Source organism: Felis catus, chromosome C2, assembly GCF_018350175.1.
Source record: "Felis catus isolate Fca126 chromosome C2, F.catus_Fca126_mat1.0, whole genome shotgun sequence".
Classification (NCBI taxonomy): Eukaryota; Metazoa; Chordata; class Mammalia; order Carnivora; family Felidae; genus Felis; species Felis catus.
The window spans coordinates 142,645,939-142,673,000 of NC_058376.1; the positions used below are offsets into that span (position 1 = coordinate 142,645,939).

At 42.4% G+C, this 27,062-nt stretch overlaps 1 protein-coding gene across 5 annotated transcripts in view; it reads left to right on the forward strand.

Moving 5' to 3' along the window:
• The window catches only part of LRRC3B (leucine rich repeat containing 3B), a 108,283-nt gene that overhangs the window by 40,345 nt on the left and 40,876 nt on the right, over positions 1-27,062 (forward strand). Inside the window, exon 2 of one of the 5 annotated variants that reach the window (XM_011286270.4) lies at positions 9,765-9,804. The exons of the other annotated variants lie outside the window; for them this stretch is intronic. The gene's annotated coding sequence lies outside the window, so the exon portion shown is untranslated. The remainder of the gene's footprint in view (positions 1-9,764; positions 9,805-27,062) is intronic. 5 annotated transcript variants of the gene reach the window in all.

Here is a 27,062-nt window from a genome sequence, read left to right on the forward strand (position 1 = left end):
ACTTCCAAGGAGGAAGGCCCTTTCCCCACCTTTCCAGCCCATCTCTTTTCCCATTCTCTCCAAAGCCCCCATCAGTCACGCTGGCCTTCTTGCGGTTTGTAGGACATGCCAAGCAGGTCCCTGCTTCAGAGTGGCTGAACGTGGGGCGCCGGGGTCAACTTCAGCTCAGGTCGTGATCTCAAGGTTCGTGAGTTCGAACCCCTCCGGTCCTCTCTCTCCCTCCCCCCAGCCTCTCAAAACCAAAGTTGCTGAATGCGCCCTTCCTTCTGTTTGACATGCCCCTCCCTCAGATCACCCTTTGCTTGCCACTTACCCCTTGCCGTTCTCAGTTTGAGTGTCACCCTCAAGAACAGCCTCCCCATCTCTGACATACTGCCCCGATGGATTTTCTTCATGGTGTCTCTCACTGTCTTAAGTTATCTCGATGATTCATTTGTGTTTGCCGTTTATTATCTGTCTCTCCCTCCCAGCCCGGAGCTCCGTGGGAGCAGAGGCCTTGACTCCAGTGGGTGTACCAACAACACCTGTAACACACACCGGTTACTCAGCACATTATTTATTGTACGGAAGTTACAGGAAACTCCCTGAGAGATGGGACAGCGTCACAGGGCTATTCTGAAGGTCAGATGGTTCGGGTTTCTGAGAGTCCTTTGGAAATTAAATCACATCACGCAGATGACGCTTAGTATTATGAAGAATTCCCAACCTCATCCATGAACCGCCCCTTCTCAGTGCCTCCGCCTGAAGTATCCTTTTCACATTCGTACAGCATTTTCTGTAGAGATTGGGTGTTTGTGACACACGATTTCACTCCTGATCTACTTCCCCGGCACGAGTTTCACATGAAACCTAGAGGAATTTGAAACAGAGGAAAACAGTTCCTGCTTGGAAATTGGTAGCCAGCAACCAGTTTACAGGTGTAGGCTTCAGTCCTCTAGAGGGCACAGAGCATGCAGCAAACAATGGCCAACATCAGAGGGAGACTGTATTAAGAATTCAAGTTACACACAGCTTCCCTGTGCCAAGTTTGGCGTAAAGGATATGGCATCATATGCCTGGTTTGGGGGAGGCACGAATAAATGCAGAGGTTTCAGCTCGGAGGCAGGCACAATGGTGCAGCGGCCCTTCTTTGTTCCTCGCGTTCTTTCAAGACAGCAGCACAGTGATGAAGGAGAACAGTGTTGATAATGAGCCGCTGAGTACATCTTGCCCGTGTATGGTATAAGGCTTTTTTTTTTCTTCATCTACCTACCTTTGTGGAAAATTTTCAACCTTTACTATTTATAACCTTTTCAGGCTTCAATCAAGATGTAGTATGTTGGCTTTGAAAGAGCTTGATTTAAATTATGGAGGGAAAGGAAGGGGTTTCAGAAATCTCCATCCATTATTCATGATGTTTAGAAAGATGTGTTTTTGGAAGTGTGAAAATCATCCTGATAGAGACTGAATCAAGGAGCGAACGATGTTGATTTCGCGGTGAAAACCCCTCACTCGCTGCCACCTTGTAGACACAGTCTGCAGGGATGCTCGCCTTTTCCCCTCCCCGTTCTCCCTCCAGTTCCCCAGGCAGTTCAAAGGGCTTCTTTAAGTTTCAGTGGAAATTGAAGCCTCCGGTTTAAAAAACTGAAACCAAATCTTGAAAAATGTTGGGAAAAATCACTTCACCTGTAGCTCTCAAAATGGATGTCCGCCCTGTTTCTCAAAGTGCAAAGATTTTGGAAAACTGAGTCAGAAAAGGAGACTGAATATCCAGTCTGTTTTCTCCTCCCCCACCTCCCCGGAAGATCCAAATCCTGCCCTCACCTCCTAGGATGTGGAGTCTTTTTCTCCCAAGAGAAACACACACAAATGCTTAGATCTACTGAAAAAAAATGTATATAGCACGAGGGCTTTGATATTTGATGCAAAATATTTCAATTATACTGTTTTTAATTTGAGTGATTTGAAGAATGCATGGTTGCAACACAAATTTTATAATATGGATGAGACCTTAAAATCAGCAAATTATTGCTGCTAAAGACGAATACACTGGCTGTCTAGACTCTCTTAAACTTGCATCTCTCCCTTGAGACAACTCACAAATGAGAGTGAAGCCTTTTTCTTTTTTGGAGCGCTGAAGATTTCTTGTAGGCAGCGTTATTTAAAGAGGAGAGGTGGGGCACCTGGGTGGCTCAGTTGGTTAAGCATCCAGCTTTTGATGTTGGCTCAGGTCGGGATCTCTTGGTTATAAGGATTCATTTTTACTCTTTGTTTTAGGGTTTACAATTGAAGCCACTTGCGTTTCTAAGAAAAGAATTAGAAATAGAAGGTAGATCTTAATTTCTAAAAGATTCTCAGGGTTTCATATTCTATTGTCTGACTTCAGGTCAGCTGTCCCAGGTAGGACCAACCACCAGACAGAATTTTCCTGGACCTTCATGTAAGTGATTCTTTTTTTTTTTTTTTTTAACTTATTTTTGAGGATGGAAAGCTTCTACTGGTTTTTGTGGAGAAGCCAGCAGTTGAACTCTAGCATTCAAAGAGAAGTCTTTGTCCCTCTGACTTTTCGGTATTGTTTCTTTGGGAATCTAGCTCAGAATCTTTAGCTTAGAATACTATGTCAGCAGATACAAGAGCATTTTACTAGATGCCAGTTGTGTGACTATCTTCCCCAGTCTCATACTTCACATTCCCCAAGTTAAAAATTTAGCCCAGCCTCTGAGTTTTAATTTTGTGATGTTTGATCCTTTGTCTAATGTCACCCATTCCATTGTATTTGAAGGAGAACTTCTTCAAATTCTTTTTATCACTTTATGCCTGTATCCACATTTGCTTCTCTTTACCCCCTTCCTTTACCCCAGTCCTTCATATGACTTCATATTTTCCTAAAATACCGCTTTGATTTAGTTACCCCCTTGCTTAAAGCATTTGGTGACACTCAGCTGCCAGTAAAGTCAAACCCCTTAACCCGGCTTTCAAGGCCGCCTATGGCCCCATTCTACTTCTCCTAATAGATTTCATGGTGCATCTCCATGCTCCTGTTGGACATCATCCAAACTGTTGCTTGACTGTTTAACACACTCTGCATTTTCTACACCCCTGAGGTCGTCTCCACTGAAGATTTTCTCTTCTCCTCTTCCTTTTACTCATCCAGTGCCATTACATCCTTTTGAGACCTGTGTCAAACACTAATGCAGACATTTGCCTTGACCACCCCTGATTAAAGTAATCTCTCCTTTTTAATAAGATTCTATCTCTTGAATTTATTTGCACTATGGGTTGTTTGTTTGTTTGTTTGTTTGTTTTTCGCCTTTTATAATCTGTGCCCAAGCTATGTCTTAAGTTCCAAGACTGTGTCTCATAACTTTGTGAACCCCTAGCTTGCCCTCTCACACATTATAGATATTCGGTCAGTATCTGTTATTTGCTATCAAGAATGAGGTTATGCTCTTTCTCATAAACATGAAGGTTGGGTGGCTCCATTTCTATGCTCATCAAACAAGCTTTGTTTGTCATATCACTTTACTTCTGAGGGATGAGCTGTCGTATTCCGGGACCTGAAAGGCCCATGAAGAATACTCGATGGCATCACACCAGATCTGGAAGTGAGAAGAGTGGGGACACTCAGCTCATCCCATCAGTGGCTTGTCTAGGGTGGGACAGGGGAGTAGCACACCCTGTGGGCAGGCAATAAGCAGGTACACAGAGGATTTAAACCTGTCATAAACCTGCTGAGTGGTTCTTCTTATTATCACCAAACACTAGCACATCTAAACAACGTCAATGCTAAAATACTCTTTCCTCCCCAAAATACATGTTGCTGTGGTTACTGTTAAATTTTAATAATGTATGTAAACTACAGGGGCGCCCGCATGGCTCATTTGGTTGAGCATCTGACTTCGGCTCAGGTCATGATATCACAGTTTGTGAGTTTGAGCCCCTCATTGGTCTCGCTCCTGTCTGTGCAGAGCCTGCTTTAGATCCTCTGTCCCCCTTTCTCTCTGCCCCTCCCCTGCTTGTCCTCTTTCTCTCTCTCTCTCTCTAAAATAACAAAATAAACATTAAAAAAATAATATATGTAAACTCCAAATTAGCATATTATTATTATTATTATCTAATAAATGCTGAATTATGCATGGGTGTTAATTTGGAGAGATCCCAATATGCCGCATGGCCCACACGACCTCAGGTGTCCACTTACCAAAAGGGACTTAACGGATCCTGTATCCTTCCCTTGTTTCAGGCACAGCTTGTGCCCCCAGCCCCTGTGGGATCATGTATTCTTGCATTTAATTAGTAGATTTGGAATTAGCAGTGGAGGATGATGATTGTAAAAATGAATAGATCTTGAGTCTCATTAATTCTTTCATCCTCTGTGACCACTTGTGGTTTTTGTTTGTTAGTTTTTAACAATCGGATACTTCAAAGTACAGGGTTTTGTTTGATGAATGCATATTTTAGTTTGTACATGAAATAAATATATTTGTCCCATTTCATGATCATCACCACAAATCATTTTTTTTTCACGTAGAGAAGGGGTATGATAAAAATGACTTAGCCCAAAAGTCATATATACTAAGAATTCTTATGTATCAGATGCATTTGTTTTACTGAAGGACAGTCTCCTAGGAGGCCCCCATGGAAGGCTCTACTCAATGTCACCTTATTAGAGAAGTTCCACTGATCAACCACCTACAGTCTGCAGTCATTCCCCTGCTTCCACTCTCTATTCCCACTCCAGTTTATCTCCAGAGCACTGATATATTGTGTGTGTGTGTGTGTGTGTGTGTGTGTGTGTGTGTCCTCTGCTACTTTCAAGTTCCACAGGGCCAGGAAATTTGCTTTATCAGTGTTGTATCCTAGACACCTGTACGATAGTCTGACATACAGTCAAGGCTCAGTAAATATTGGTGAATGAACGAATGAATGAATGAAGTGTCATAATACGTCCTACAGAGACCTTTCCTTTATGTTCTCTCCAGAGCTTATCTGAGTAGGGAGAATGAGCAGACTTTCACGTGGGTCATAGATATAGTGCTTTTTTTTTTTTTTTACCTAAACTGGAAGTTGATGGAAAATTGCCCCCAACTTTTCTACCCATTGTTCAGCCCTGTAGGCTTAACTCAGGAGATGGATGTGTAATCAGCAGTTAACATATATTGAAAATTTACCGTGTTAGGCCATTTAATATGTATTATCTCAAGGAATTCTCAAAAAAAATAAAAAGGCAATTTTAGAAATGAGACCAGTATCAGTGTGATCAGCTGGGTCCGCCCTGTCCCCGGGACCAAGGAGGAAGGACAGCTGGGCCCTGGGAGGCACAGCCCAGCCCTTCATGGGGTCTTCTCCATTTCTCAGTCTCCACTGCTTTGGCATCGGCTCCTGCCAGCATATGCTGCCGGGAAGTGTTAGATGTCACCGCACAGCTGTGAAGTGGGGTGGAAGCCAGAAGCGGAGGGAATAGCACAGAAGAGCTGGGGAACTAAATGCAGGGCTTCAGAAGGTGAGGAGAACCACGTCAGCTCGAACCCTGCAAGAGTGAAAGAGGTGGTCTTCAGGGAAAAGGATGCGTAGAAATCCGGGAGTTGATAGAGTCAACTGCACACAGGGAAGGGGCCCGTTTCCTGTGTCCGTGCACTAAGAATGCCTCCACAATGATACTCATTCTGTCAATTACCCACCCCTCAACCCCACTTTTCCCCCAAACCATTCATAGATGCTTTAGGGGCTTGAAGGCAGCTTTTTAAAAAGCGTATATTTTTTTAATTACAAGTTTAAATTTCTGCTCTAAAACCCTGCCGTCACAAAGTTATAACAACGCTGCAGGAAATAAACAGAGCGTCTCCTGAAATTTCACCATGCTAAAAAATATTTTTGAGTTTTTCTGGGCTCCTCCCTTTCTAGTTCTTGTCCATCTGCATGCATATTTTTATTTTGGCAGAAGCCTGTATCTGGAATGTGCTGGAATCTGTTTCTGGAGGGAGTTGTGGCTTCCACTGCCACCAGTGCAGGGCATGGCCAGGGTCAAGAAGGAGATTGAAGGGATGACAGCATCCCTCGTAGATTCACACATAGGGAGAGGTCACCCCAAAAGCAGGGGCTGAGCTTGTGAGATTAAAAAAAATGAGATTGGGGCTCCTGGGTGGCTCAGTCGGTTAAGCGTCCGACTTCGGCTTAGGTCATGATCTCACGGCTGGTGGGTTCGAGCCCTGCATCAGGCTCCAGGCTCTGTGCTCACAGCTCAGGGAATAGAGTAAGGAAGAGAGAGCAAAAGTGCCAGAAGAGTGGATTAAAAAAAAAAAAAAATAGAACAGACATAAGTGGGAAAGGGGAAAATGGGGCAGGAAGAAGTTATTAGAGGGAATGAATGAAAGGAAAATGACTTACAGCTCCCTGACATTCAGTTTGACCAATTTGTGTTAGCCACAGCCCACATCGGGGCAGTTTCTCCATGAAATCTAGAATTTCTGTCATTTTTCTTCAGGCAGAGTAACAAATATGGTGGAAAGACTGATTTGAAATATTCTCAAAGATGGGCTTGGATATACATGTGAGTTCAGATGTTGCAGAAATTGGTCTGTCATTAATAATGTTTTAGGAGAAACTGACATGCCATTTCTCACTGATTTAAGCCTCTGGGAGGATGAGAGAGGTGGAGTATAAAACGAAACATGTAAACCGTCAGAAAGAAGAACTCACAGAGAAGAAAGCTGACGGTGTCCCTTAAGCAACAGTAAGATAACCTGAGTCTCGCAGAGATTTTGAGAACTCTTGACCATGCTGGGTGTATTAGGCCTTTAAGTCAATCTGATTACTGCTCAGGGCCAGGTATTAGATTTTACTATGAATTATAAGGTTACTCATATAAAGTCACTCTGAACTGTTTGTTTTTGAGAACAGACTGTGCCCATGTGTGTGTCAAGAAATAGTTATGCCCGGCCATACTGAAAGACGCCATCTTGAAAACAGCGGTTCATCTCATGGGTGGCGTTTGGTTTATTAAGAGGCAAATTACGTTCGTGTGGATATTGGAGAAGAAGTTTGTAGTGTCCATACTTGGTGGCACCAGATGGCTATTTTTTCGATGTCTAATTAAGAACCTAAAATAGCCTGCACGATACATTTCCTAGATGCAGAAGCCATCCACAGCCTGGCTGAATTGTGATGCCTTCCTGTTCCTGGTGGCCTGTTTCTAATAACCTGCACAATAATGTTATAGAAGCAGACTGAAAATCCATCAGAAATGTAGGTGTCCTGGAACGAGACCAGGGTAGCCTTACCTTTTAGCAAGCCAAGGCCCAGATCCGTTCAGAATGCTGAACCAGATGCTTGAGTCTTTTCCCACTGACATCCATCTGTACCAAGGGAGACAAACTTAAGAAGTTCACTGTCCAACAGCAGAGGCCTAGAGAGGATTCTAAGTATCTATAGCAATGGTTCTCAAGCTTCACTACATGCCAGAGTCTCCTGGGAGCTTCTAAAATCCGCCAAGTTCCGGGCTATGTTCTGTACACATTAAATCAGAATTTCTAAGGCTGGGGCTGAATGATCAGTAGTTTAACATATCTTCCAGGTGGTTCTGATACACAACTATAGATTAGTATAAGAAATGCTGATGGGAAAATAGCGAAGGCTTCCTTGGCAGGCAGTAAGGAGGGTGTTCCCGGCAGTGGGAACAGCATAAGCAAACACAGAGATAAGAAAGCATGTAGTGGGACAGTGCAAACTTGGTTGCTTTTTTGTGGTTAGTTTTTATTTTTTCCTTTTGGTTTTGTTTGGTTTTGGCTATAGCGTGGAGGCGTAAAGGAACAGTGGGAGAAAATATCATGGAGTATCGTGATATGCTATTAAGGGGGTTTGACTACCAGGCTGATGAAATCTTACGTGTAGTTTCCGAGGCAGAGGTAACTATTAGAGAGAAAGGTAACTATTAGAGAGAAAAGGTAACTTGTTTGTTTGTTTGTTTTTTCATTTATTTTTGGATGCTTTATTGTATAGCCTCACCCCAAACGCCAATTTTTCCCCTTGAGAACCACAAGCACCTTTTTAAAAATTTATTTTATTTTTAGAGGGAAAGAGAGCGGGCAAGCAGGTGAGAGGGGCAGAGGGAGAGAGAAAAGCTCACGCAGGCTCCATGCTCCGCGCAGAGCCCAATGCGGGGCTCAGTCCCATGACCCTGAGATCGTGACCTGAGCGAAATCAAGAATGGGACACTCAACCGACTGAGCACCACTCGGGTGCCCTGAGAACCACAAGCACTTTAAAGATACCATATAAATGTTTCTTATAATATCCCTTTGATGTTGGGGTCGGATAAAAGAACCCTGCTTCACGGGTGACAAAATTGAGGTGATTCTCCAACACGTTTCCTAAACCATTGACAGATGGCATCTGGGTTACAAGCCTTCCGGTGGCTGGCAGAATTAATTTTTGTTGACAAAATGGCACCATTTTGTTATATCTTAGCATCCCCTCAACTATGGCAAAGGAGAGCAGAAGCCTTTCTTTTCTTTCTCCGAGTCCTGCTGGGCACCTTGTCTCCTGTGTATTTGTCTGTGGACCCAATGCCTTCCTGATGACAGTGAGGTACGAGGTGGGGGGGCGGTGAGGCTGCAACTTGAGTGAGGACACAGAGGTAGACGTGAAGTTTTCATTCAAAACTTGAGTTGTACGTGCACATGCCATCCAGGGGGCCATTTTAGAGAGAAAAGAAAACCGCAAGAAGCAAACCTTAAAAAAAAAAAAATGTTGCTCCACATTCAATAAAACTGAGAAAAATCACATTGTCCTTGGTAAAAGCAGCTGCCACTTCTTCCAGAAGGCCTTTGAAGATGGGCTGCCACCTCGGTGCCGTGAGAGGCGGTGCACCGTGGAGCATGAGCCCGGGCAAATGCAGCTTGCTTCCCGGCCACTGTGTTTCAGCTGAGAAAGAATCGAAAGGGCACACTTCCGGACACACTCATCTCCAAAAGGCTGCTTCCTAAAACTGCTCATGGTGCATGTTAAAGAGGCTCCCGGCGGCCTCTCCGACTCCTCTTTGCAGATGTTTTATTTTTGTTTGTTTGTGTCTAATGAACAAAGCCTCGGTGTATACAAAGTGCCTACGGGAAAGCAGAAACTCTAACCCTGCGTCACATTGGGAGGCTCGTGTGGCTTTTAAGCGACGCCTCCCAACTTTAGTCATTAGCTGGCATCTTCATGATTTTTGCGCACAATTTCCTAATACTTTTCTTTAAATGGACTTACTTTACTTAAATTATCTACAAAGAATACATATGTATGTGGATCTCCGTCGATACTTACACAACCCCCTTAATGGAAAACTAGTAGCACTTTTCATAAATGGAAGCTTAACCTTAGGAACTAAGACAGAACTAAAGGACTAAAACAAAGGCATTTCTTGATAGATACTCTCACCCACCGAGGAGTCCGACTTCGAGGCCCGGCCTCTTGGTGAAAAGGGAAGGTTTGCAAGGGGTGTGAAAGACGGAACGGCGCCAAGCAGGGCAGTGGCCGTGAGTCTGGAGAAGGTGGAATGGAAACGAGACCGCTCAGAGGCAGACGCACCGGTCTTTGGCCAGTGGCCCCTGTTGGCTCTGCATGAGGGTGATGGGCATTTTGTCAGTGTTGCCCCCAGAGAATGCAGCTCCAGTCTGCCTGCCGTGTGTCAGCTCGAATGCCAAAATACCTACAAGGGATGTGGCTGAGAAAGATGGTAAAGATCAGGACAGCGAATCTTCGAGAGTTCCTTCAGATCTAATCATCCCCTTTTCTTTTGCTTGCAGAAAAGGCAGCTCCTGATGGTTTGATAATCCCAGGAAGAAGGTACTTGCTCTCGGTGTGTATGAACCTAACTGGTAACACACACTGTAACTAAATACAGTTGGATTTAGTGATTGTCGTCTTTAAAACACAATACCAACTAAGAGAATCATGAGAATTTGGAGTGTCACGAAATTTGAAAATAGTGTGCTGCATGGCTGTAGTTGTATGTGGGCACATTTTATTTTGGTGAGGGGCTGATTAGATTTGAAGCCGAGAGAACACCGTGGTGTCCATATATGTGTCTGTGTTTTGTATTCACGAAGCACTATGGTAAATGGAAACTTTCCAAAGTAGTTTCGAAACTGCTGGGCAAAGAAAGTAATGAGGGAAATAAGCCTGCAGTCACAGAGCAAACATTACGACCCTATCTTTAAAGCCAGTGACCAATGGAGAAGGAAATGTAATTCTTACTAACCCTCTGGAGTTCTCTTAAAGCCTTTGAGACACATAATAATGTCCTGATCTTGAGTTACATGCTGCTTTGTTTATGTAGACTATTAGTAAAATCCAATCTGGAGCCTGCTACAATTGCATGACTAAGGCCTTCTGCTGATAAATAGATCTTACTCGACAGGTAGGACTAGGATTATGAGTAAAACCCAGCAGTGCTGGAGACAAACCCGCTTCTGTTCATGTCACCGATTCATCTGCCCTGTTTGCATCGACAACACCTACCTGCATCTTTTTCGTTGTCCAGTAACTGTCCTTTGCGGCTGTCTCCTCCTTGGAATGCCAAGTTGAAGGAGAGCTCACGTCTCTGATTTTCTGTTACCAATTGCCCGTATTACCTTCAGCCACCATTCTAGTTGTGTTGTGGTGACAGAAAAGCCCACGGTGCACCTGCTAAAGATCGCTAATGCCTGCTGGTTACTAGACGTCCTTTACGGGCCAGGGCCTGTGCCATGCCTGCCACTTACATTGTGACGTGGCTTAACATTCACCAGAACATTACTGTTGTTTATCATCACCTTTTTATAGATGAGGAAACCAAGACTCCGAAACTAAGGGGCCAGCCGGAGTTTGCGTAGCTGAGGAATGACGGAGCTAGACTCCAGACTGAGGTCTGTTCACAGAGTTAATCTCATCTGCTTCTCTACACTGCCTCCAGTTGGCTCAATGACTTACGAGCACAGTGAACAATCACCACAGGGAGGGATTTGACAGTCTCTGTGAAACAGAGCAAGACTCACGTCGCTGCTGCTGTTGCCCCAAATGAGCTGGCAGGCGGGGAGGCTGGTTGTGTATCATAGCCAGGATCCTCTAACTGCTTAAACAAATTGACCCAATCATGTCATGACTCAACACAACAAAAGTTTTATTTCTTTTTTTTTAATTTTTTAATGTTTCTTTATTTTTGACAGAGAGAGAGAGAGAGAGACAGTGAGGGAGGGGCAGAGACAGAGAGAGGGAGACACAGAATCTGAAACAGGCTCCAGGCTGTCAGCATAGAGCCCAACGTGGGGCTCAAACCCACGGACTGTGAGATCATGACCTGGGCCGAAGTCGGACGCTTGACTCACCGAACCACCCAGGTGCTCCCAAAAGTTTTATTTCTTAGTCAAATAGTTTCCAGGGCAGTTTGAAGTTGATGGTAAGGTGGGAGGGAATGGTGACTTTGCTCCATGTAGCCATTCAGGGACCTCAGCTGTCCGTGGCTCTGTTATCACCACGAGTGGCTTCCATGGTTGTCGTCGTTTGCCATTGCAGTCAGCCAGGAGCAAAGAGGTTTAGAGGAATGTACATGGGATACTTTCATAGGCCAGGCCTTACAAGAGGTGTATGTTCCTTGCACACCCATTCCATTGGCCAGAATTCAGTCACACGGATACCCTAATGGCAGGGAAGCCTGTGAAATATCGTCAAGCTAGGTTTCCAAGAAGAGGAGGAAATGAATTGTCCCGAATACTCACATCAGGGGAGCAGAGGGAAGCTTCCCCAGTCTAGGAACCCAGACATTTCCTGACGACCCATTACTAACAGCCACTTGGCAAGTTTCTCATTTGAAAAATCAGAATCAATCGCCCTTGCAGCTTTGCACTCCACAGGGTAATTTAAGATCAAAATTAAGGTGAAATAAGGTATGTGCGTATGCTTTGTATGCAACTTAGCATGGAATAATAGGCAAAGACCTAGACTGAGATATGGAATCCAAGTTCACATTCTTTTTTCTGCCACTTCCTAGCTATGTAAGCATGACTCACTCATTTGAGCTGTGAGCTGCAAGGCCTTTTCTGTTAAGTTAGGAGGAAAAGCACCTCCTTACCTTCTTTGTAGGCTTCCCGAACATATACAAATGAATCAGCTATGAAAAAGCGTTGGAGAAACCGTTCAATGTCAAGGAGATAATGAAAGCATTTAATGTTTTGTCTTTTGGTATCATCGGGGACTTCTGCTTAAGGGCCTATTACCTGGGGAGTTGCTTTCTGAACCCCATGCTCCGTGCTTTGCCCTTCCCCCCTGGCTGAAGTAGAGCCTTTATGCGTGAAAATGTTTTTTTTTTTTTCTAAAGATTGAAATAGATGTTCACTCTCAACACACACCGTAACTGTAGGCTCCTGAGCGAACACCCTGCATCACCTCCATGTTTGGAATCCCCACCAGGTATTCATACGTTCCAGGTATGCAGTTGCTGTCCAACTGTTGCTTACTGAATTACTTTCAAGTTTAATTTTTTTTAAGTTATTTATTTACTTATTTATTTTGAGGGAGACAGAGACAGCATGAGAAAGGGAGGGGGAGAGAGAGACGGAGAGAAAGAGAGAATCCCAAGCAGACCCCACCCTGTCAGCACAGAGCCTGATGGCGGGGCTCGAACTCACAAAACCATGAGGTCATGACCAGAGCTGAAACTGAGAGTTGGACGCTTAACCGACTGAGACACCGAGGCACCCCTGAGTTACCTTCAATTTTAAAATATACTTGCTGGCCTGGGGCGCCTGGGTGGCGCAGTCGGTTAAGCGTCCGACTTCAGCCAGGTCACGATCTCACGGTCCGTGAGTTTGAGCCCCGTGTCGGGCTCTGGGCTGATGGCTCAGAGCCTGGAGCCTGTTTCCGATTCTGTGTCTCCCTCTCTCTCTGCCCCTCCCCCGTTCATGCTCTGTCTCTCTCTGTCCCAAAAATAAATAAACGTTGAAAAAAAAAATTAAAATATACTTGCTGGCCAAAGACAGAGTGACTAGGGGGCTGGTACAAGAGTAGTTCGTGACTGACCCCCCTGGGATGTAACGGGGGGCTCATTCAGGTCCCATTTCTCTCTTTGAGGGTGTTTTATCCTAAGTGATCATATTCCAACTTTCTTATTTGCTAAATCATTTTTCTGAATTGATGGTGTTAGTCACTTAAACAGACTCAGACTTTCCTTCCTACATTGAGTATTGCCAAACTCAGAGTGATTCACTACGTTATTTTCCTTTTCCAATTCTTTTTTCTTGTTGGAATCTCTTGAAACTTCTTAATTGCAGCCACCGAGTTCATTCTGTGAGAGGTTGCTTTCTGAGCTGAGTCTCGAAGAGGGATGGTTCGCCTGGCCTTTCATTCATTCCTGGGCTCACCCAGCTATGAGCTGTGAAAGTGGGATGACTCACTCTTTTGTTGTTCTGGGTTGTTGCAGGTGAGGCCGCATCTGCTTTTTCAAGCTTTCATAAGTAAATAACAAGGGACATTAGAGAAAATCTGGGAGATTGGCTGCCTTTAGTTCTAGAATGGTTGCTGAAGTGGATCGTAGTACTATCAAATTTAGGCTAATCTTGACTTTACCTGCCCACTGAACAGCTACCAAAGTGTCATTCCTTGAATGGGCCCTCCAGTAAGAGAGACAATTGCAAATAACGGTCCTGCAGAGAGGTAGCCCTGTGCTTCTCGGACTTTCACGTGCACGGGAACCAGCTGGGATCATCCTTTTTTTTTTTTTTTTAAGCTTATTTATTTATCTTGAGAGAGAAAGAGAGAGTACATGGGGGTGGAGGTGGGGGGCAGAGAGAGAGAAGAAACAGAATCTCGAGCAGGCTCCATGTTGTCAGCACAGAGCCCAACACGGGGCTCTATCTGATCTCACGAACCATGAGATCATGACCTGAGACGAAACCAAGAGTCGGACGCTTCACCAACAGAGCCCCTCGCCTGGGATCGCCTTACGCTGCAGATTCTGACGCAGTGGGTGTGAAATGGGGCCTGGGAATTGGCATTTCTAGAAAGCTCCCCAGGAATGCTGCTGGTTGAGCTACCACATTTTGAGGAGCGTGGGGGAGTTGATGAGGCTGAGACCATTCTTACCAAGCCTTTTTTTTTTTTTTTTGGATGGGGGGCAGTGAAGGGGAAGGAATGAACATTTATGGAGCATTTTCACTGACCAGCTGTAAGCTAGGAACATCCCATAGCATCTCATTAATATTTAATGCATACGACTATTATTATCTGTTTCTTAAACCTCTGTCAAATTAAGTTATGATAATTCCAAAAGCAAACTCCAAGCGTCAGCTTTTTCAAAGTATGTTGCTCATGTAGTACATTTCATTAGCCCATACAATATGGTTATTTCCTCTGAATGTATTAAAATTTAAAGGGAATAATGGGCATTCATCAGAAATAGCAAATGACAATGAGCTCTCCAAGGAATTTTTTTCTCCAACACTCAATTTCTGGGAGTTGAAATTCAGGGTGATTAAGATGGCCAACCCGGTAGGTGCTGCAAGGCCTCGTTCTTTATACAAAATATTTTCAGATGATGTGGTCTCTGTGATAAGGAGTAATAACCAGGCTGCGATTGTGAAAGTAGCTAAAAAATTTGCAATCAGGAGGCAAGTGGGATCTTTTACGTTTTTTTAATCTACGGTATTTTATAAAGTGCCTCTTCTGGGTCCGAACGAGTTTGTGCAATTCAGGCCACTCCAGTGCTAAGGTTGCATCTACACGGACGGTGAACAGGAAGATAACAGATCCCATTCCATCTGAGCGGTGCTATGAGCTGACTGCAACCGATTACCCAACAGAAGGGATGGTGAGCTATGAGAGCAGGGGTGAATATCGGGATCATAGAAAATTAGGGATCTGGCTTGGGATCAGATGCTAACTTGCTAATGGTTTTGCATAGTACATTGGGAGTTTGGAGATACCCAGATATAAATATTGGAGGCATACCTTCATAAGTACGTTTTTATGTCTAAAAGGGGAGGTGGGGCCAAATATCTGTACATAGTTAATGATGACAGCCACAAGTATAGTGCTTACGGGGTCCAGGCGCTTTGCTCATATTAACTCATTTTATCCTCACAACAGTCCTGTCCTTGTCTCCTTTTTATAGATAAAGAAATTGAGTCACAGAGAGATTAAGCACATTCTCCAGTTCAACAGAGCTCAGATTTTGAATCTGAGCAGGCTGGCTGCCGAGCGTACTCTCTCATCATGCTCGTCCTGGGCTCACGTACACCAAGGATGTGGGGGTTCAAGTTCAGATTCTGCCCATTTGCATCTATCCTTTGAGAAGTCCTCCAGTCTCTCTGTGTCAGTTTCATCACCTGTGAAATGAGCCCAGTGCTGTCCTGCAACCTCCCAGGATTCTTGGGACATTGAGATCAGATAATGCACTGAAATTATATACATTATATACTGCTGTATAGACAGATTCAGAGGTCAGATGGACACATTCAGTTATCATTGGTATATATTTTAAATAGCATCGGGTAAAGACCCAACTTATGTTTCCTGAGTCTCTATTTTTATATTTTTGCTGCTTCCTCAGAAAGAACTAGTTTTGCCTGGACACTTAAACAGAAAACAACAAAAAAAAAGTCTTTTTGGATTTGCTTTCTTTAGGTTTTCTGAAAATAGAATGTTCTGCAGAGGCTAAAAACCAGTAGAAGCCCCATCAGCTGATTTCATTCATTCCTATTTTGTGAAATATTCCCTACAGGTTCTTCTCTGAAGTGTTAGCCCATCTGGATTGAAATGATTCTCTGAGGCCTCTAGCATTTAGCTCTTCATTTGGAAAGGTGTTTTGTGATGAAATCCATTTCACCAGAGATTTTTGCACTCAGATTCAGCCCGTGATTTTTCTTGTTGCCTTGTCTCGCGCCAGCATATTTCTCATTCTGCAAAAGCCGTCACTTAGAGTTTTAACGTTCCAGCTGCACCCATTTCTGTCCCTCTAAGTTTTAGTGAGAGGTAAGATAGGACTTGGGTCATAATTGCATTACTGCATCTCTCCTCTGCCCAAGAATTCAGGGGACTTGAGAATATGAATTGGCAGGAGGAAAGATCACAGGGGCTTTGCTTGTTTGCTGGGGCCAGGATTTCGATGTCTCTGGTTCCTGGATGAGTGTGATGGAGGTGCCTCCTGATCATTAAACTATACAAATTATGATTAGAGATTAATTTTTTCTTTGTTTTCTGTTTGTTTGTTTGTTTCGGTCAGAAAGCCAGGGAATTGAAGCAAGTGAATTTTAAACCAGAATGTTATTCTATTTCATTCAATTTCTCCAGATCAGAATTGTTTCCTTTTGGGCAGCAGCTCATGGCAAGTCTTTCAGAGTAAATGTTAGTGTTAGATACGATTAGCTCTCTTAAATAAATTAGCAAATTCGAAACAGAACAAATTCACAGAGTGAATTTTATGTGTGCAAGGAGGTAACATTTTGAAGCTGATTTCATCAAAGAGCCATCAGACAACGACATCATCATTTTCCTTTAAGTGTAGCTTCTAAGATAGGGTTCATTTAGATTTCGGAAGTGGCCCGTAATTCCTGAACTCCAGTAGTTACTCTGTGTATGTGTGCTCCCGAACATGGCTTGCTTTCTCTGGTATTGTTTTAGAGCAAACAGTGACAAAGAAAGACGGTCTGCGAGGACTATTGGCTTCCAAGCTATCTAGGTATGTATTTCTGGAGTCAAAAAATACAGACAGTATAGGACATGGTCAAAGATATAGGGCTTGAGGTCAGAGAGCACCCAGTTTAGATCTTGCTTTTTTCCTTTCCTCGCTGCATGGCCCTGAGTGAGTTAACTCATCTTGCCTAAGCCTCCGCCTCCCCCTTATGTGGAGTGATAATAGTTTCCACCTCAGGGGTTGTGGTGGCGACCACACTAATGTGTTGTGTGGAATATCATGTATTTCTTTAAAAAATGATAAAACTTGTGAAGACAAGTTTTGAGATAATTTTATCTTTGACTTACTATTAATCCATGTGGGACCCTAATGGCTGCAATAACTTGTGTGAGACATTTGAACGATTTCAAAAACACCCTGAATGAATTAGGAATGCCTTTCAAACCAGTCCATAGAAATGCCATCCCAGAAATGTGTGCATCTTTAAGAGAAACCCCTTCACTTCAGCTCAGGTCATGATCTCACGGTTCATGGGTTCAAGCCCCTCATTGGGCTCTGTGCTGGCAGCTCAGAGGATGAAGAAATGCCACTCAAAATCTCGATCCCCAACCCAAAGATTAATATTTTGGGGTTTTTTTAATGACTTTAGGTGTTTGTTGTTAGTTGCAATCATACTGTACAGGTAATTTTATGTCCTCCTTTTTCATTATGCATGTTAAAAAACATTATTATTACAATGTCTTTATAAAATCATTTTAATGACTGTGTACCATCATATTGAATGGATGTGTTGTCAGTTTTCAGGCCAAGTTTGTAGAGTAAAACACATGCTTTCCCAGTTCTTAGCTGTCATACTGATGTTGCAGCATTTGTGACAGTGGTCACATGTCTCCCGCACATGCCAAATATGTCAAGTCATTAGAGTTGGAAGTTGGTTCATGCAACTGCCATCAATTTCTCCCACTGTATTTCCTGATGTTTTGTAGAGTCCCCCAGCTCAGGATCAAAGACCAAGTCAGTCTCTGACATCTCCATGTCTTTTAAAGGCTGGAAGGTCAGGAAGGTACAGAAAGGTCTGGAATGGATAGGGGTCACTCATCTTGCTCAGATAACCGTGTTCTCAGGGTTATAGGTTCTGAACTCTGTGACCCCTCAGAGCCTTCTAGTAATTACCCGAGGCTGCTGAGGCTCCTTTGGGAAATGCTGCTGTCCTTAACCTATCACCCCAGCATTCCCTTATCTATCCCAGAAAACCAATCACATTAACTTCACCTTTAAAGGAATATGCATTTCAGATCTTTTCGTCAAAGCCCTTCTTTATCCTTCCCTTGAGTTAGATAATTTAAGTCATTTCTTCTAACTGTTAAAGCTATCCTGCCTTATCTTTTTTCCCCCTTGATCATTATAGTTAATTCAATTCATTACTGTCCTTAAACTCTCTGCCATACCCTACCTGTGCTTCACATTTGGGGATTTAGAGAGTTTAATAAAAGAACAATATTCTTGTTTGTTAGGACTGATACTCTTCTGATCCGCATGGTACCAGCACACCAGTCATTGAAATAGTGACATGCATTAGTACTGAGTAATAAATAGTTTCTACCACTATGTCCCCTTAAAAGGCCCCCCTTCACCCCTAACTTTCTCCTACCGTTCTGGCAACCCCAGCCCCTCCTCTGAAATCTCTGTGCCATGCAGCTTCTCAATTCTGCTGTAGCTGCTGTTTCCTGCTTGCCTTAAGACAGACAGATAGATATCTCCGCTCTATTCAAATTGGGATTGGGGTCTTTGCCTATAAATTTCTTGGAAAGAAGGCAGATATTTTGGTTGTACGAATATCACTTGATTCCCGCCTTTGCCTCTTGCTCTCCCGACCCAGACGCTTCTTTAAAGGAGGTCTATTCTCAGATTGATGGTGGGATGATGAGGCCAATTGACATCGCCATTATTTTCAGGGAAATCTGACACTGGTCTTTCCTATTGCTATTTCTCCTCATTTTGGATACCAAGGAGTTTAAGTCAAAGAGAGCAGAAAGGAAGGAGAGATGTGAATACGTGCATGTGTATTACTCAGGGGGCCTTTCTAAGAGCTCGAACACTTGGACAGAAGGGGAGCCAAGGTCTTGTGCTGGCTTTGCCATTCGGTCACTTTTGCTCCCAGTGCATCGTGTGCAAGAGGATGGAGCTAGACTGGGTTGTATTGTAGGCACCAGTAAACCCTCCTCCAAGTCGTTTCTACAAATTCCTCCCTTTATGCAGGTGGTAAGCTCTGGCTTTGAGAAAAGAGGCACATTTAATGGTAATATTTATGTACCAGAGTCAGGTGCTGTGCTTGCTCCTGTCCAAATAGTAATTCGAGGGTTTCATTTTGCAGGTTGCCTTGCTGACCGCTTACAGTGACTACGTATTTGCTCCCTGCACCCCAACACAAACATCTTTACTTCACTGTTGGTTCTCTAGTAAACTTGTACATGGCTCTACGTCTGATTCTCTCAAGGCTTAGAATTTTATTAATTACTGACAAAATACTGGATAATTTCATAAACTTTCCATTTAAGTAATCATGCCTAAATTGCATTTAACTGAAAGGGCCTGTGTATTAATTGTGCCTGGTGTTTTTGTTGATTAGGCAATTCTGTATCTGTGCTAATCAGAGCCGCCTTGTGTCTGTCGGCACCGATGAAGTTTTCCGTCAACTGTGTTGATGTAGAATATTAGTCGTGTCTTGCTTTCCTAAGGTGGGGGAGCAGTTCTCAGCAGGACTGTTTTAGTCCTCATTCTGAACTGACAAAATGGAAATGATTAGGACTCTAAGTTAATTGCATCACTTAAGCCAGAAACCTGGATTTGTCCTTGCCTCGTTCTTCCCTGTCATTCAGTACATTTATGCAGTCAAACTCTTGTCACTTTCACCCCCCTAAATATTTCGTGTGTTAACAGATCCTCCTCTAGCTCGGGCCCCTGGTATGTCTTGCCTGAACTATCCCTGGAGTCTTTGACTTGGTCTGCCTGATGGTAGGATCATCCCTCTTAATTCAGCCAGAAGGATCTTCCTATGCACGTCTGACAGAGTTCCTCTCATGCTTAAGAGCCATCAGCAGATACAGAAAAAGGCCATGCTACTTTACAGGGCACAGACGTGTCTTCCTGTGCTTCCAGTGCTTTCCTATTTTTTTCAGCTTCATCACCTGCCCCTTTCCAATTTGAACTTGACACCACACGAACACCAAATCATGACTTTTTTCTCTGTTGCTCGCTTTCATGTTTTGGTCCATGGTTTGGGCTGGAATATTTTGTTCACTTTCCCTATCCTGACTCGCTAAACCTCATCCACGCTTGAGCAGCTAGCTTGGCTTATTGCCCCTTTCAGGAATTTGGGGGGGGGGGAATGTTTTCCTAGCACTGTTGAGAATTTCACTATTGTTATACTGACAATATCCATTCTTGTGTCTGCTTCCCACCACTATTGCCGCTAGCCCTAAGTTCTCTAAGGGCAGAAAGACTCCTATTTTTCGTGTTGTCCCCATTCTGTAATACGGTGCCCGGAGTCTAGTAACAACTGATAATGTAATGCTGGGTCACCAGGCTATAACCAACGAAGGTGGATTTTTTTTTTTTTTTCACTGAAGGACATATTTTTTGTGTAGTTCCCTAGGAGCAGACTGTGAGCTGAAGGCTCATGTGAAAATGATTTATTAGGTACTGGTCCCAGGAAAAAGTAGTAAAGGAGTAGGGCAGTGAGGCAGGGATATAAAGGTAAAGAGGTCAAGTATGGGCTGCTCTCAGGAGAGTCCCACAGAAGGTAATTTTGGCTCAGTTCTACAAGAGAGTTCTGGAGACAGTTTAGGTCCCACCTGTGATTTGTCCCCACCAGAAGTGGGGCACCTGGGGTTTCGATACACTCACGTCTATCAACATTGGCCAGGTACTGCCTCTCCCCCAAAAAATAAAGTCCCAGTCACTTGACTTTCTATGTGTATAAGTCAGTGGAGCTCAAAACTGCTCATGTGTCAGAATCACCTAAAGGGCTTATTAAAATACAGATTGTTGAGCCCTACCCCTAGAGTTGCTGATTCGGTGGGTCTGCAGTTGGGCTCAAGAATTTGCAGTTTCAACAAGTTCCCAGGTGGTGCTGATGCTTCTGATTTGCAGACCGTATTTTGAGAAGCACTGGTTTAAGCAAAGCAAGTTACAGCAGCCTGAGGGTCATCCTACAATAAGGGCGTGGATATATAGGCTGCTAGCAATGAAGACATACCAGAATCATCAAGGGATCTAAGGGAATAAGGATACTGCTTCAACAGCATCTCCTTTCAGGGATTGAGCCCAGACTAATGCCCAAGACGATTTGAGCTGTCCGGGGCAGAGGGCTGCTGGCCCCATTTGTTCTCCAAGGCCAGATCCCAATTTGAAGGATGACTTATGTGAGTATTTAACTTCTAAATCAAATTTCACTTTGCGGTAATTGACAATCACACTTTCACTAAACTATTTCTTCTTCTTATCGTTGGTTCTCTTCTTGTCCTCATTAAGTTCTGCCAAAAGTACTTCCTGGAAGCACCATTGGATGTTGTCTTGCTGATATGTTTTTCTTCCCAGCTGACTTCTTTGTATGTTCTCTTTTATCTTAATGTACCAAAACAAACTTCAAAATGTCATTATCTAATCAGAAAAGAGTAGAGTGTAGTAATATAGAAGAGTTGAGGCAACAAACTAAAAATATAGTGTAAGAAAAAAGTGTAGCATTAAGAAATAAACAACCAGACAGTAAAATAGGCTAACTCAACAAGAAAGGACCTAGAATTAAACAAAAACAAAAATTAGAGCTTAGTTTGTGGATTTTCTAGATGCTCTTTGGAAATAAGTGAGGAATCTTGGCAATTGTGAGAATTTTGGTCAAATCTTAGGTATGATTTTATTTTACTAAAAGAGGATTTCCTTCCACAGTTTTTATCCTGGGTTGTTAGAAAAAGTTCATGGAGCTCCCAGAGGCATCTGATGTTCACAAGAGTAGCTCATGATGTAGTGGAAAATCTATCTAACCTGGTGCTTTGAAATAAATATGCGAGAGCTAAAAGTTTAGTGTTGTAATTGAATCTGACATCATGCTAGAATCTTTGCAAAGGTGGTAAGTCACTCAAGAATCATGAAATGGTTCTTTCACTATACTCCTTGTTCATTACTTTAAGTCAACTTAATAGAAACATGAGAACCTACTCTGTGTAAAGGGAAGAGACGGAACCACAGAGAAGGAGGACTTTTGCCCTTAGAAGGCTTACTGTCAGCATGCCTTTGTGAGAGCACTTAGTATGATCTGAATCTGAAATTTAGTCATATGTGGAAAACTTAGAAAGACCAGAAAAATGACTTCATGGAAGAAAGAAGTGTAAGAGGAAAAGCTGATGACAAATAGTTAATTGATGGTGAAGAAAAGGACAAAAAAACCTATAACCATCTTCAAATTTGTGCAAGTTCATAATAAGAGAATAGATTGTTCAGTTATGCCATGATAGAAGTACACATCAAAGAATTTGTCTGATAATGAAGTGGTTGATAAGGATTTTATGAAGGGTTTACTTGGAAGGAAGGATATTACCACTTGCTGGATCCCTTCTACAAGTCCATGGTTTTATAACCTATTAACACAACAAATCTACCAAAGATATTACCATTTTTTAAATAACATTTTAAAATTTTATTTACAAAAAAAGTAAAGCTAGAACAGAGAGTTCTTTGTATGCCCTCAGTCACTTTCCCCTATTGTTTACATCTTATGTTAGTCTGCTTTGTCACAATGAAAACTCTTAATATCGGCCCATCACTATCAACCAAACTCCAGACTTTAGTTGGATGTCACCACAGTGCTTTTCTTTTCCAGGATCCAATTCAGTATCCAAACTACCCTTATCTCCTCTGGTCCATGACAGTTTCTCAATCTTCCTTGTCTTTCGTGATCTTGGCAGTTTTGCAGAGTACTGGTTAGGTATTTGTAGAATTGAAATTGCTATTTTTAATAGACATTTATCAACTGTAACACTTTCATCAAAGATAGAGATTTCGGCTGAAAAGAGAGGTATCAGTACGAACTTTTGCCAGCAACAACATTGAAAACTAAGAATGAACTGTTTTGTACCAATGTCTGGGCTCCTTGAATTCTAGAAATGTTGCCTCTGTGATTTTGTTTTCACTGTTTCTAAAGGCCCCCTTTTGAGAGAAAGAAACAAGCCTTAGGTTACATCAGAATATCCATTCCCATCACCCTTCAGCCTCTGGGAGATTTGATGAGGATGCTAACCTTCTGAGTGAATTTTTAAGGATCACTAACACTTGATATTCACTACTGAACATAGTGCCTAACTTAAGTTTATTAAGTGTTCTAATTCTGCATTCTGTTAAAATGTCTGCTTGTCATACAAAACTTCATATAGCCTTCAAGATAAGGTTTGGCTGCAAGTACAGAGATTTGAAAAAAAACAACAAAAAACAAAGCCCAGTAAATATAGCGACTTAAAGAAAGCACACATTTATTATCTTCTTACCTGGAAACAATTCAGAGTAGGCAATACAGAACTGGAATCAAAGCTAAAGAAATTGTTCACTCAGGGATATAACCCCCCCTTCAGCTCACTATTCTATCTTCCCGAGAGTGTGGCCTGATTCTTCTGGTCCCAAAAGGCTGGTAAAACTCTATTCATCACATCCACATTGCATGTAGTAGGATGGAGCAAGAAAAGGGTGTGCCTTCTCCCTTATAAGAAGATTTCTGGAAGTACAGCACAACACTTTCTCTTCATATCTTCTTGCCCGAAACTTAGTCACATGAACAGTCCTAAATACAAGGGAGGCTGGGTATATGATTTTTATTGTGGGTGGTCAAGTACCTGCAAAAATTGAGTATCTCTTACCAAAGAAGAAGGTGATACTGGGAGTTGGGAGATAAATAGTGGTCTCCACCACACTTAGCAATGTTGTATGATCCCTCCTGTAGATGCAGACACAGATCATTGGGTTACCAACAATTTTCGGTGCACCATCAATGGTTGAGTCTTTTGACTCAACATGGCTTTGGACCTATCATTAATTGTTGCATAAACAGTGTTTTGGACCTATCATTTTCAAATAACTAGACGATGGAGACATATCTGGGTTGCAGTTAAATCCTAAAGAAAATGGATTTGCTGTCTTTATAATCTATCTTGGGAATGCATAGAATAGGGGAGCTCTCTTTTTCCCTCCATAAGTGAATTGGAGAGCTTTTGTTCCAGAGGATGTGTCCTGGGAAATAACTAGACTCTTTGAAGAACTAGTAAGCAAGATGGCTTTGAAATGCCATGACAGAGCCAAAGCTGGTTACTCAATATCATGGTTAAGCATTAAGCTAGAGAGGTTAGGGGGAGGCAGTATCAGAAAGCTTTGAAGGCTGTGCAATTTTCCTCCAAGTCAAACAGAAGCAGAACAGGATTTCTTTTGTGCTGAAGATGTAGTTGTTCTTGCCAGAAACCTAGTTTTTTGGGATACATCATGGTTGTAGAATGCACATTTACATTCTCATAGTTTCCCACATTGCTTTGCAGGAATGGGTCCTCAGGAAAGAGTAGAAGCAGCTATTAGGGACATTTTCCAAGAATCTGGGTGTTTAACTCTACAGTGAACTGCTAGGTAGGGCCTTCCTGATAATCATGGCATGGGGACCTTTTGTTAAGTTTTGTTTGGCTTTTTTGTTGTTTGTTTTTACTACAAAGGGAATAAATAATTACTGTTGAAAATTTGGAAAATACAGAAAAGCAAATAAACCTCCCTAAACTATTCTAGCCAGCAATGAATACTGTTACCATTTTAGTGTTTGATACTCTGGCTCTTTTTCAATGCAGATAGACTGCAAATTTTTGCAGGATAACGTGCTGGAATGCCTTCTAAAAGCCTATTTTTAGTTCATGGAGTCTTTAGTAGAAGAGAAAGGGCTTAGTAGTTCCCATCTGGCAGCTGAAGAATCCTGGGGAGCCATGAATTACTTATAAGGGTCCTCAAATCCGCACGCTTATCAAACGTTATCAATAGATTGAACAAATTAATATGTCACACACACACACACACACACACACACACACATGTTTGACCATAGGGTAAACATACAAAGATGCTATTCATTGAGATTAATAAATGCAAATTCATTCAAAAGCACTACTGAATTTAGAGTAGCTTGCTGTCGTTAGTTATTTTTTCAATGAATATTAAATAAGTTCAACTACCTTATAGTAGGCCCCCAGTGTACTGATGTTCCAAAGGGGTCCCTGTGTTTGTGATGAGGGATGACTGACTTATGGAGCCATCACTGTTTCTACCATATCATACTTCAGTCCATGCCAGCCACATGCTTCCAGAATACCTCCTTTGCCTTCACTCTTCTTACTTTGCTCCTTTCAATGAGAAGCAGCAAATTGCTCACATAGTTTGGAAGGTCCTTCTTCCACAGTTACATTAATAAACCTGATTGCTTACTATTCTTTCAAAAAGTCGAGTCATTTCCCAGAACACATCCTCTGGAACAAAGGCTCTCCAATTAACTTATGGAGGGAAAAAGAGAGCTCCCCTATTCTATGCATTCCCGAGATAGATTATAAAGACAGCAAATCCATTTTCTTTAGGATTTAACTGCAACCCAGATATGTCTCCATCGTCTAGTTATTTGAAAATGATAGGTCCAAAACACTGTTTATGCAACAATTAATGATAGGTCCAAAGCCGTGTTGAGTCGAAAGACTCAACCATTGACGGTGCACTGAAAATTTTTAGTGACCCAACATTCGTAAAATAAGGAGATGGCTTTTGCCATTTTACCCTTGATCACCCCGAGAGTCATGAACCTTCTTTCACTAATTGCTTGATTCCTGTTCTTTAAGATTTACTCTTTTAGTGAAATCTGCCCTATTTGAAGAGAGCAGCCCAGTAATTTGGAAATAAAGATTTCCTATTTGCCATTCTGAAGAAAACGCTATTTCACACTTCATTACTTTTCTTTGCCCAAAGTTGAATGTGACTTAAAGCCATACAGTCTCTAGCAAAAGGTGATTTCTTGGATTTTCCATGAGTAGGATGTGCTCACAGATGCCCCTTCCAAGCCCATTAGTTTCGCTTAGTGTTGTTCGTTTGGGTTCAGTTCTGTTACTTGAGGGTGCTCACCCCAGGAGAAGAATCAAGCCCTCCTCATCCACTCTAGCACATTCCAAATATAATCACATTTCCCTGAGCTTCATAAAATGCTCTTTCTCCCTCTCCACTCTGCTTAGCCTTCTCCTTTTAGGTGATTAGAATTAATACTTCTGTCCTTTCTATACCTGATGGAGTTTTGCCATCAGCTTAGCACCTCATTCTCATCATTTATCTCCTTTGTCCTGTTTGTTTTTATCCTATGGGTGCTGTTAATTAGTCTGTTTCTTTCATCACTGGAGAAGTGAGGGTATTTAGGAAAGGAGGTACATTTCCTGGTGGATGCTCTGTTCTAAAGAGAAATCACTTCATCACTTTGACTTTCACAAGTGAGAGATGCGAAGCAGTTTTCTAGAATATGGAGAGACATGTTAGTACTGTGTTTCCCAAAATAACTGAAGGGATTTAGTTCGCAGTCCTGTGCCCTCCCTTCTACCCCATTTTTTGATAGAAGGTCATGGTGAACTATCCAGGGGAATGTCGTCATATTAGTATTCTGAAGGCTCGAATTCTTGTTCACTGTTCCACTTAGATCCTTGGGCAAATTATTTCTTCTTCCTGAGTTTTGGGCCTTTTAAGCTATCAAATAAAGCTCATGATATTCCAGGATTGTCTGGGAAGCTCAAGAAATACCACAAGTGCTATAAAAATATCAGGAATCAAAAGTTTTATTAACAAAGCTGAAGGCACAGTCATTAGTTTCTTATTTGTTTCCTTATTATTCAAAGAGATAACAAGCCTGGGTATTGAATTCCCAAGCCTACTAATGTATCACCTTGAGCAAGTTACTTGACCTCTTTGTGTCTCAGTTTCCCCAAGCATAAAATAGAGATAATCATAGCTACTACCTCATTAGATTAGGCAAATAGAAAGCAATAATTCACATAAAGAGCTCAGTGTGGTACTTGGAGCATAATAAAAGTTGAGTAACCATTAATGTCTTTATCAGCACATATAAAGAACTAGCAAGGAGAATTCTGGCATTTCAATCCTTTCAGGCTATGTTCATTGCATCCTATCTATGGCAGGTGCATCATAGTGGAAACTGCATTGGGAGAAGTGAACACAGTCCTTTTCTCATGTATCTTATGAAAAGAATGTCTATATTTAAAGGATCAAAACTAGCCCCATTTTACCGATAAAGGAAACTGAAGTTCAGGGACATGAAGCAGATTATTTTAACCAGGACCACATTCTAGGTGTTCAAATTCTGTCCTAGAGTTCCTTCTTC